Below are 12,261 nucleotides of genomic sequence, written 5' to 3'. Positions count from 1 at the left end.
TGTCACCCAGATTTGCTGAGAACATAAGATGCTTACTCACTTCACTCAGCCAAGTGTATGTTCAAGAGGAGAAAATTGGATGTGGACAGGAGTCTGCTAAGTTCCAGGTCAGAAAGACAACAAGCACAGCATAGCAGCATGCACCTTCTACCAGGCCTACACTAACAATGACTCATCTGGTGTGTAGCACATTGGCCACCACAAATATGTTTGATGTAATGCCTGTCTGTAACACTTAAAGTTAGCGATATAACAAGTATGAATCTGGCCAGGACTCACTCCCATGTAGCTGCTGTTGGGCCCTCAACTGCCCATCAAGATCCAGGTAGTCCACCACCAGTTTGTGGGCCATCAGGGGGTCAGGGCCCCTTACATGTTGAGAGGACTTTCCGGCTGCACCTCCACGATCTTCCGGGTCCAGCGCAGCTGACCCTCCCACCTCTTTCTGTAGTGGACGCTTCACAGGTTAAAGACCCCCCAGGGTCCACACATTCCAGAAAATTGGGTTTCCAAATGGACTTCTTCTGACCTGTATGGATATAATAGATGTAGAAACAGATTGTAACTGGATCTTTAAGGATAACTGTAGGGTTGATACACATTTTGTTGACCTCTAGCACAATCATTAACCAAAATACATGTGTCCATGCCACATTCTAAGCACAGCTAAAGCATGGATACACACATCGGTGGTCATCTGATGACTAACCTCAACTCTGGTCATGACCTACACCGACTGAGGTAGCCCACTAACATCATGTAAGCCAGGCTCATCCTACATGGAATGCAATGTGAGGGACGATGACTCACTGCACCCCATTTGGACCTTCTGAAGGGTAAACTACCTGTGCATGACTGTCCAGACACCTTTCCTGCCAGGTCCATTGCATTGATGCATATGGTCCATATGGGCGAGTACACTAGTATACACAACATACTAAGACTAAGGTCACAATGTAAGGGCTGGTGTGTGTGTCACTGAGAACTACCTCTCTGAGAGATCTACACAACATCAGAACACTAAGGTCACAATGTAAGGGCTGATATGTGTGTCACTGAGAGCTACCTCTCTGAAGGATGTACACAACATCCTAGAACTAAGGTCACAATGCATGGCCTGGTATGTGTGTCACTGAGAGCTACCACTCTGGAGGATGTGTATACATGTGGACTACTAATTGGGATATCATAGTATGTCAGAATAGGTTTGTATGGTATGTACTGTCATCACATAACACACCTTTTGCCATATGTGGCACTGTAACAGGGATGACAATCAGCATACCATTGTATGTGTTGTGTGATAGGAAATATCGTAACCAAGCAGATGATTTACATTTCTAAATCTATTCAGAAGCAACCCACTATCATGTCTACGATGTGAAACCGGCCTGTACAGTAGGAACAATACTATTGGAACAGTGTCAATAGACCTGTGTGAGTAAGGGGACTGTCATTAGTGACAGAGGCACATTGACACTGTGGGTAAATGGAAAGATGTATTAGGTCAGTGGCTCACCTCAGTCACCATTCCTTATATTATCCATGTATCAGCAATCAGGGCTACTAGTGGTGGAGATAACTCTTTTTGGGAACATCCATGAGGTCTACAGGGACATTACTCTGTGCATCAGTTCTGCCACTGCAATAACTCTGGCCCTGGCTGGGCCATGGCCCAGACGGCCAATAAATCATTGTCAGGCCTTGCTCTCTGTAGGCTGAGGCTACTTATTGCACATGAACCTCACAATCCCACCAATTCAATACATAATTGTGAATCTTCTGATGTGGGCTGAGTGATCTGTGGGATGGTACATCACACTCAAATGCTCATTACAGTATATAGACATGGCTCATGGTGCAAAGCCTATACATAACCATGCACATACACCATGATGTGAATTGAGAACTCATTGTAGCTACTATGAACGTGAGCCCTGCATAGATAGAAATCACCCTTATCACACATTACAATGGTGTTCTTCTCTCCGCAAAGTACAGGGCCCCATAATCCATTACATATGTGTCCTATGTAGGCACCACACAATATATGCAATCAACATAATTCCTACACTCTGACACTCAGAGGCATATTTTAGCCTATGGGAATTAAAAGGAAGCAGTTAAATATAGTTAATTATGTATTTAAGATTATTTCCTGTTTCTCAGGTGAGCCATGGACCTGACAAACACATACAGGGGAAGGAACTCATCAACCAGGGTATCCAGCCCTCTGGAGTGAATGAACAGGCCCTGTCACCTGCATGGCATGCCATCATTGTCCTCTAAGGTGGCAAACAGCAGCTAAAATAGAGGAGGTGTGTATAGCAGCAGTGTCAGGAGCCAAGTGAGTTATTTTTCAAACCGCGGCATACATGTATGCCACGTATGCGGTCATCACCGCTGGCACACACAGCCTTTGGATTGCGAACGTTACTATCACCAATGTTAGCCTGTGACTGTGTCTGCTGTGCATGCGACTGCCCACCATGCTGTCGACTTTCGCTGATGGTGGATGCATGAAATTTCCGTTTAGCAAGGTATGGCATATGCCATCTTAGTGGTCGGAAAAACAGTATTGGTGTCAGTTAAGAGTGTCACCACCACTATAAATGAGGGCAAACATGTTTACATTTGAAAAACTACATTCTCATGTCAAGTCAGATACAAAACATCATATGTGTGGTGCATTACAGTGCACACTGGCAAAATGTGCGGGGTGTGCTGTACAACGTGTATTGGTGGTATTTCACATGCATGATACATTTACAATTTCTTATTTGATAATGCGCCCAGTTCTGTTACAGACATGTGAAAGCCACATTGGGGATGACTGTTGGATGTTCAACATCTGACAATGATGATGTGAAATGTGTAGTGCTTAATGAATCATTAATGTTCAGACACATGACTTTTGCCTTACTCCTCATGTATGTTACTCTAGACACTGTGACCAGTATATATATATTCTTTGTTACTCCTCTGGGAGAGGAAGAAGGTGCCAGCCTCAAGTGTACTGTCCATTTCCAGACCTTCAGATCATGGAAGAGAGACATGTGATAGACATTTCGTTTGAATCATCAAACAATAATGGGCTTATGTCATCAGTTGGAGCCTGACCACCTACCTAACATTACTTATCCTTAATCAATCCCACCACTTGTGAAACTTGTGTCTGTATTACATTTTTTGAGCTCAGGATCATTTCAATCCACTGTTGCTATTTCAGTTGGAATTTTTCAGGTATCCTATCTTCAGTGCCGTCCCCTAATTGCCATCCCCACGCCTAAGCATCATGCCCAATAATCATAGTTAGGGGTTCTAATGAGAGAACAGAAGGGGGAATACTGGGCACCCCTGTCTGGTACCTCGGTGGACAGAAATGGGTGCAGATTGTGATTCATTGACAAGGTCTTGGGGGGAGGGTTCTTTATAGAGAGGATGGACACTCAATGGTATTTTGGGCTGAAGACCAGGTGATGCAAATTTTGGTCTAGATCAGAGGTTTCCAACCTTTCCCTAACAAGAGCTACTTCTGTTCAATGAAAATCACACCAAGCTTCTAATATTATTAGTGTTGTGCCTATCTGACAAGATTACATTAGTAGCCACCCTATGCAAGATTACCAACCATGATCATCTCTGTGCAGGACTGCCATCAGTGATGGAAAAAAAGGCTTAGTCGATTTGGAATGCTTCTGTAATACATAGCAGCCACATATGCAATGTGACATGGCACCAAGCTAATATTAGTAATAAGTCTCCCAATGCTGCATAATTGATCATTCAAATATCAGCTTTAAATATATTTTGAAAATTATAGGCTCTGAAAATACACCCATTTTCATATCAAATACAGACTTTTCAATAATGGTATACTTATATTAATTCAACCAAACCTAATTTAGGAGCATGCTCTACACACAGGAGAGCTTATTCACAGGCAACTTGAGAGCTACCATTAGCTCACAAGCTACTCATTGGAGAAGCCTGGTCTAGATAGACCCAGTCCCCACTTTGAGGTGCTGATGCAGAAGCTGGCTAGCCCTCTCCCATGCAGGTCTGGGGGGGGGGGGGGGGGGTTGAAGTATAGGGTCTGGTAGTAGGAAGTGAACACTTATACCATTTTATCAGCACTGGTGAGGTTTTGACCCACTGTATCCCTGACACCGGGAATTATATGTGTTAGAAATGGGATTTCTGGTTGGCTAAGGCATGCGCCAAAGCCAGGCAGAAACCGCCACTCAGGGTAAGGGAGTTACACACTGAAGATAACCCCTGCTCACCCCATTGGTAGCTTGGCACAAGCAGTCAAGCTTATCCCAGAGGCAATGTGTAAAGCGTTTGAAAAACACACACACACAGCAGTAACACACTAGGCACACCACAAAAGGAACTCCACACAAGGTTATATAAAAAATAGCTTTTGTATTATCCAAATCACATTAGAATTATAATCCTAATCCTAAAACCACCAATACCATGTCTGAAAAAAGGCTAGGATGAAGGCAAAAAGTTCAGGGATGACCCTGCAAAAAGGGCCAAGTACAACAATATGCAATTTCAAGCCAGTAGATGAGTTTCCCATTATTTTTGCAGTGTTCTGTAGACCCTCTGAGTGGACGCCGACCAGCACTGTTCCACCTCGTCAAGTACCGATTAGTGCAGCGAGGCCTGATTAACCTTGAACTGCTGATGAAGGTTTATGGGAGCCCTGACAGAACAGCGCTTTTCAGGAGCGAGGATTCAAGATTCAAGGCACACAAGCTCCTCCCCTTTGAGGCCTTTTCAACCTGGCGAGGATGCAGGATTCAAGGCACACAAGCCCCCCCCCCCCCCTCCCTTTGAGGCCTTTTCGCCCTGCAGAGGGAAGATTTCGCGATTTCCCAAATCATGGTTTTACAAGCCACCCATAAGGAGCCTGCAGATGCCACTGGTCTTAAAGTAGTCATGCTCTGTCCAGAGGTGCTCTCGGAATTATTCATCTATGAGACACCAGGCATTAAGACACTATACTGGGTATCTAGAATAGGCCGGAGCCCCAAAACAAGTGGGCACCTGAGTGTGGTCAGAGATGCCCCTAGGGAGCATACACACCACTTTTGTGTGGAGTATATCAGTGGACAGGAGAGCAATCCTCAAGAAAGTCTTAGTCAAAGCCACTGTGTATGTGTACTCCCTGTCAGTAGAATGCCAAGTTTGCCAGGCATCACAAAGACTCAGTGATTACATCCAGCAACTCAGCTGTCATACTCCTTGCTGTCTATGACTTGCAGAGGAGCTCGAGGCGGTTATGTCAGGATGGGGTATTGCATTGAATTTACGTCCCAGGGAAACCCTGAAACAATTCATGTGAGCATCCTGAGGGCCTGTGGCATTAAATGAAGCAGTACGTATACACTGAGGAGGTTGACAGGCTTGCTGTGCAGTGTGCCCTCCATTGTTACGTAGTGGTCCTGCATATCAGAGGCCGTTCGAGACACCACCAAGGAGAATGATCTGTGGAGGAGCATAGCTACATTCATATATCCCCTGATGAAGCCCCATGATGGGATATAACCGAACCTAGTCAAGAACGTAAAATTGGTGCCCAGGAGATGAGTCTCCTGCAGCATCAAAACCACTGGACATGTTCTCTTAAAATAGCAAAGGAAAGCAGAGCGCCTAATCTTTGCCAGCAGACCATTGACATTCCACATCATACCCTGGAAACTAGCCATATCAGCTGCAAAGTGGCTTGGGCCCAGTGTCATGGTGGGAAAACGCAGCTCCCCCTCGAAGCGTAATGGAGGGGTAGTGGCAATTGTGCATAGCAGGCAGTGTGTGCAACAACTCAACAAGTGTGTGCAACAACTCAACAAAGCCAAAACCTAAACACAAGATGGAAATCCCCATTAACCTCAACTCCCCCCTCCCCACACTTTCAGCTTAGAAGCACCTGTCACACCACATACCTCTATCAACATAACATACATCATACAAAAAGGCATTAGAGGTAGATCTCCTCCTACAGAGGCTCAATCAACAATAGGTATGAGGGGATGCCCCGAATCAAATCTCTCGAGAAATCCAACTAGCCTCCAACAACAGAGAAAAAGAAAAAACAAGGGGAAAGGATCTACCCCTCAATCCCCAATGGGGGCAGTCTCCTGTATGTCACCCATGGGGCATCACTATAGGGTGTGGGTTTGTCCTGCTCCGGGCTGACAACACCCCTCAGTTTCAGATGAGTCAGGCAAGTCTCCCCCTCAAGGACTTCAGGGCCCTCCTGGACAACCCGCAGTCCTGACAGCAGAGGCAGCGGAAGTCCCTAGTCCTACTGGAGAAAGGTGGGTGGGTTATGCTGGTGGATCTGACAGCGTTCAGCAGCTCACTCCCAGGACTCCTCAAGGCTCGCAAATCACTTTTAGCTTGGCCAGGTAGATCAGCATATAGGGTAGGGCAAGATTGCTCAGCTTGCCCTTGACCACGCTGAATGATTTGCACTGAGTCTGAACTAACTCAGGGGCTTATTACGAGTCTGGCATTTGAAGGGGCACGGCAATGGCAGTCTTCCGGCTGCTCTATTATGACAAGGGCAGTCGGGCAGCCCTGGGTCCACCTCAACCACCAGAGATCAGAGATCCCTCGCGGTGGTGCTGTGGTCTTGAGGCTACAATATGCTTGGCGGGGCTGCTGCGGCCCTACCAGGCATATTACAAACTTCCTCACCACCACACTTTTCATGCCAGTATAACAGCCATGAAAAGTTTAACAGTGAGGAAATGGCCCCCTGGTGCCTCTGCGCCATGGGGTGCATGCAGATGAGTACATAGAGTGCCCCCCTGTCTGCATGCACTCCCATGTTCCTGCACGGAATGAAATGCACAACATTGCGCATTTCGGTCTGTGTATGAACATGCTTTGATGTTCCCATTTGAGTGCCTATTTTAAGAGCACCACCATGGGAACACCAAAGAACTGACCTCCAGTGACTTAAAAAGTTGTAATCTGTCTGGCATAATAAGGCTCTAAGTGTAGTCAGGGACTATCTTGATATGATTTCAGTCAAAGTGAAGTGTTCATTCTTTTACGGGCCTCCCGGAGTATCACAACTTGGTCCAAATTGGGAAGGATCCTCTCAATCATGGGTAGGAAGTGGATGCCAGCGAAGTCCCTGTGAGCCCAGTCTATGATGAACCATGGTGAGAAGGCACCATCTGGGATACAAGATTTGTGCCAGGCATCAATAAAGTGCCCCTCTTGGGAAACCCCACAAAGCAGAGGTTGTTGCAGTGAGATCTATTTTCGGCTTCTTAGGCTCTGGATTCAAGGGTCTGGGAGGTGGTATTCAACCTGCCTGTCTTCCTGTGTTCAGAATCTGACCATACTCAAATTCTGGGCTTCTGCATTTTCATAGATAACCTTAGCCTTTCCGCCCCAGCATATGTTAATGATTAGGCTCTCAGTGATCCTAGAAATGCTGATCCAGTCCAGGGGACCTTTGCCTAAGTCTATGAATCCTTAGACTGTTCTCACATTCTTTGGGCTAGGCCTTGCAGACCCTCATCTGGCCCATACAGACTATCACCCTGCTCCCCAAAACCCTGAGCATCACCAGACCAACCACCAGAGTCTCTGGAGTCCTCCTTTGTGAAGTCTTGAAGGCCAGCATATTGACTGAACTGCAAATCAGCTGGCCTACCTATTTGACAAAAGGGACATTTATACTTTGGTGTAAATTTGCTATTTCTTTTGGTTTTCCCAAACTACACGTTTAAACACCCTAATGGTAAATCAAAACAACAATAGATCAGAACCGCACTGCCTTTCTTGACATATATGCAAGAAATCTTAAATGTCCATGGCAATCCAGTCAAACCAATTAGTGCGAGAGAAGTTGATTGTCCCAATAGATAATTTATAATTTATTTTATTTTCAATCAATAAAGCCTTCAGCCAACGTGTTTCGTCCTAATCTACTAGGACTTCTTCAGGGCTGAAATGTACAGAAAAAGAACACATAAAAAACACACATATTACAATACTTACAAAACATACAACATCTGATTACAACATTTAAAATGTAAATCACATGTCCACATGTACACATTGAGTTCATTAAAAGACAAATATTCACATCTTATCAAAAATCCCTTCATTTCCACATTTCGGCTGAGAATTTGTAAACAGTCACTTGATTTACCACCTCCAAGGTATTTTCTCTCAACGGTAAGTTTGTGGAGGACATTTAAAAAATAATAATACTCATAAAAAGTCAATTTGTGATGAATCACAGTTGTTTCAATATTATGTTCAACTTCCAAGAAAATTCCATATAAATAAAGAACATTATATAATGCAAGCGAATTTAAGAATATGTATATATAGCAGGGCGAGCAATAACAATAACCCTCACCAAAGAGAGAAGGTCACACCCAACCATCAAAAGGGAAGGAAGAGAAAGGGACACCACAGAAACCACAGAAACAGAGCCAGTGTTTTTAACACCGAAAGCGCGGCCGGGCCATAGATCCACACCTCGGGTGAAATCCCCATGCTTAATAATCAAAAAAACAACATACCAATTATATTTTACTTTGTGGTCTGAGAGTAAAATGAAAGCAACCATCCAACGTTAAGTAACCAAAAACTCATATGACCGATGTTACTGTAATATGAACCAATAGACATATTCCAAAAACCTACCAAGTTAATAACATCGGAAAATACGTTCAACGGAGGACCATTATCCAAAGCCTACCTCATTAAATCCATATGCCAGCATATTTGAAATGATCCATAATTAGTATGAGGGTGGCTTCTTTCCAGTCCCAAAACAAATGATGGTCCGATATGGCTGCCGTCCGCAAGTGAAAGAAGTATGCAACATGTGCCAATACAATCTTTTAGCACACGTGTTGGTGGGTATTCTCCACCCAAACAAAAGGTCCTACAGAGAGGAAAGGTACATATGAAGGACCAACTATCTATATAATAAAAAAGCTTTCAACCATGTCAAGGCCAAAGTTGTATTATGCTCCAACAATGTTGTATGTATAGATGAGTAATTCCAAAAAGAAGTAGACTATAGACACATAGCAGCTATATTAGTAGCTATCCGAAAAAACAGAGGGTGAGGCGAGAGATGGAGTGCCAAAAATACACAAAAATCAGTAATTGATTATCTCATAGTATCTCCTAGATGTCAGAAAGAAATAAAAACCCTAATATAAATAACCTGCTAACTCGAATAGAACACAATAAGCTTAACACACATCTCACCAAGGTTACATTTGTCTGAAAGACGGATGTGGTTAAAAGATGGTATTCCCATAACAAGTGACCTGTTCACTTTAACCATGGAACGGAGGCAAACACACACCACCAGCGTAGCACTATTCACCCATATCACAATGTGGCCACGTTCCTGATCACAAGATAGGTGCCATATCCCAATAACATAAAGTCACACATTCCAGCATGAATACTCTTGCCAATTGTCATTGCGTTTACCACCCAACCGCTCTCACTCAATCCAGTGAGTAGCGCTTAACCACACTGTACATCTAATAGATTTCTATTACCGGGAACGCCCACCCAATCAAAGTCCCACTCACCTATAACCGTTGCGCACTGCAAAGTCACCTAATATACCCAAAAATTTCAATAGGAACAGAACGCCCATTGCGTGCTCCTTTTTGAGCCCGCCATCACCCAAAACGTACGCGTGATGACGTCAAATCCCCTCTGTCAGTTGTAAACCTACCACGTACATCAATGGGCGCCATCTTGAATGAGTATAATGGCTCATCAATAAAATTGTATTAACCCGAAGCGAAGCCCGGATCATTCGAAGTGAAAAGGTAAATAAGTAATATAACATCACGTTACCATAATCCTAGAAATGGAGCCTGATATTTATAGTAACAACAGCCATAACGATTACTCATGTTTTCAGAGTCACTATGTCTCAATTGTGGATATATAAATTTAAACCTCACAAAAATGAGAGAATCGTCATACATAATAAATTCACCAGCTCAATTTACAATAAAAAATAGAACTCCACCTTGCTCAATAATTTAAACAAAGTGTTCCTTTTTGACATGATAACTCAAAGTATTGTTCATAGCCCGGTCATTTTATTGGATTGGTATACTAGACCCTCCTTCAAACCTAACTCCCTCAGTATAGAACGCTCCCGAGAGTCCATAAATTCATAATGTCAATAAACTCGTGTCCTAACTCGAGGATATTTAAAACACCCCAAACAATTTTAGGTATCCATATCCAAATTTATATATATAAATATGTCTTAAAAGCCTATAAACTGGCCCATGGCCTAATACCCGCATATAAAGGGAAAATACCTATTTCATATTAATATCACAATTTATTTTGAACCAGCGGACCCGTGGAAGTGAAAATAGGGAAAAAGAACAGTAAATAATAAGCACAAGCTTGCATCCGTAACAAAAATTATAATGCATGAATAAAAAAGAGAGAAAGAGAAAAATAAATGGAAGGAAGGAGGGCAAGTGTACTATTTATTTAATTTTTGAGCATATGCAACATATGTCTATTTTCAAATTATAATGCAACGATAGAAAAGAAAAAGAAAGAAAACAGGTGTACTATTTATTTAATTTTGAAGCATACGCAACAATATAGCCACATGCAAATGTATTGAGGTCATACACCTAATCATCTGATACATTCCTATATTGATTGTTATTTCAAATCATTGCAAATAAGTTACCCAATTCACATTAATTCAGGCATAATATTACCTATGATATTTCAGCACCATAGTCAACATAAATCATGTTGACTACATTATGATCATACTTCAGACAGAGTTCCAAATCTGAAAAAACTAGCATGCGAAGAGCCCTTCGTGCTAGGTTGTTATAAATGATAGTGCATCTCATCATCTGTATTATGTCCCATCTCGATGCATCTCAAACGACAGATCCAAATGGCTTCCCTACGTCTCAGTGCCAACTCACAGTTCCCACCCTGTAAAGGCATTGGGATGTGGTCAATCCCATGAAACCACATTTTACAGGAACCTGAGTTTTTATCCCCCATGTTGTAAGTCATGGGCTACCTTAGGTCATTATGTCTGAGTACTACCCACATAAATGTTGTTACACTCGCAACCCCAATATGTACACAACATTCCTTATTAGTATTGTAAGCAAACCTCTTTATCTTGTCCTTTGCCAAAGCACATACATTACATGCATGGCACTTAAAGGATCCATCCGGAGCCGTAGGTAACCATGTGCTTGCAGCGGTCCTAGCATGTTCCTCAACGTTTTACCCCTATGAAAGGTGACCCTGGGGTTTATGGTCAAATGATCTCTGAGGCTGGGTATTGCATACAGGAGACCCCAATGCTTTTTCAAAATGGTAAAAATTATACTGCTGTTATTTGTGTACTGTGTAATAAACGCCAAATAGGCATTGGGTTCCCTTTTAGGTTGTGTGTTAGATTTCTTGGTTAGCGTATTAGCTCTTGATGTATTACGTATCCTGGAATCAGCTTTCAACAGGATCCTCTCATTGTAACCTCGTAATCTTAACCTATTTTTTACTTCTTCAATGTTTCTTTCAAATCCAACCTCAGTGATACAATTTCGGAGAACCCGCACCATCTCGCCATACGGTATGTTTCTAACCACAGATTTGGGATGTGCGCTTGTTGCATGTAGCGTGCTATTGGATGATGTTGGTTTACGGAAGATAGTGCTCTGGATGCTACCATTCTCCACATAAACCTTTACATACAGGAATTCAATACCAATGATACTGTGCTGTATTGTAAGGTGGACATTATACTGGTTGTCATTAAGAAATGCATGGAATTCCATTACTTGACTTGTAGAACCCTTCCATAGTAGTATAATGTCGTCAATATACCTCCCCCTAAAGACAATCATGTCCATCCAGGGGAGGCATATTTACCCCAGGCATGCTCCCTCTCAGACCAGCCCATAAAAAGGCAGGTGTACGAGGGAGCAAACCTGGAGCCCATCGCAGCACCCTGTAGTTGATGATGCCATGAACCATTATGCAAAAAATAGTTTTTAGAGAGAATGATATCGATCATGTTCATTAGCATCTCATTATGTTCCATTTGGTCCGCTGTTCTAGTTTTAAAAAAAGATTGTATCGCCATGCTACCAAATTGTTTCTGAATGCAAGTATAAAGTCTGGTGACATCCATTGTAACAAACATTAGGTCATTCGACCAAGTAAGACCCTCGAACTTCT

The sequence above is a fragment of the Triturus cristatus genome, chromosome 2_2 (genome assembly GCF_964204655.1).
Source record: "Triturus cristatus chromosome 2_2, aTriCri1.1, whole genome shotgun sequence".
Classification (NCBI taxonomy): Eukaryota; Metazoa; Chordata; class Amphibia; order Caudata; family Salamandridae; genus Triturus; species Triturus cristatus.
The sequence above is the reverse complement of the archived record's forward strand: the minus strand, read 5'-3'. Positions refer to the sequence as shown.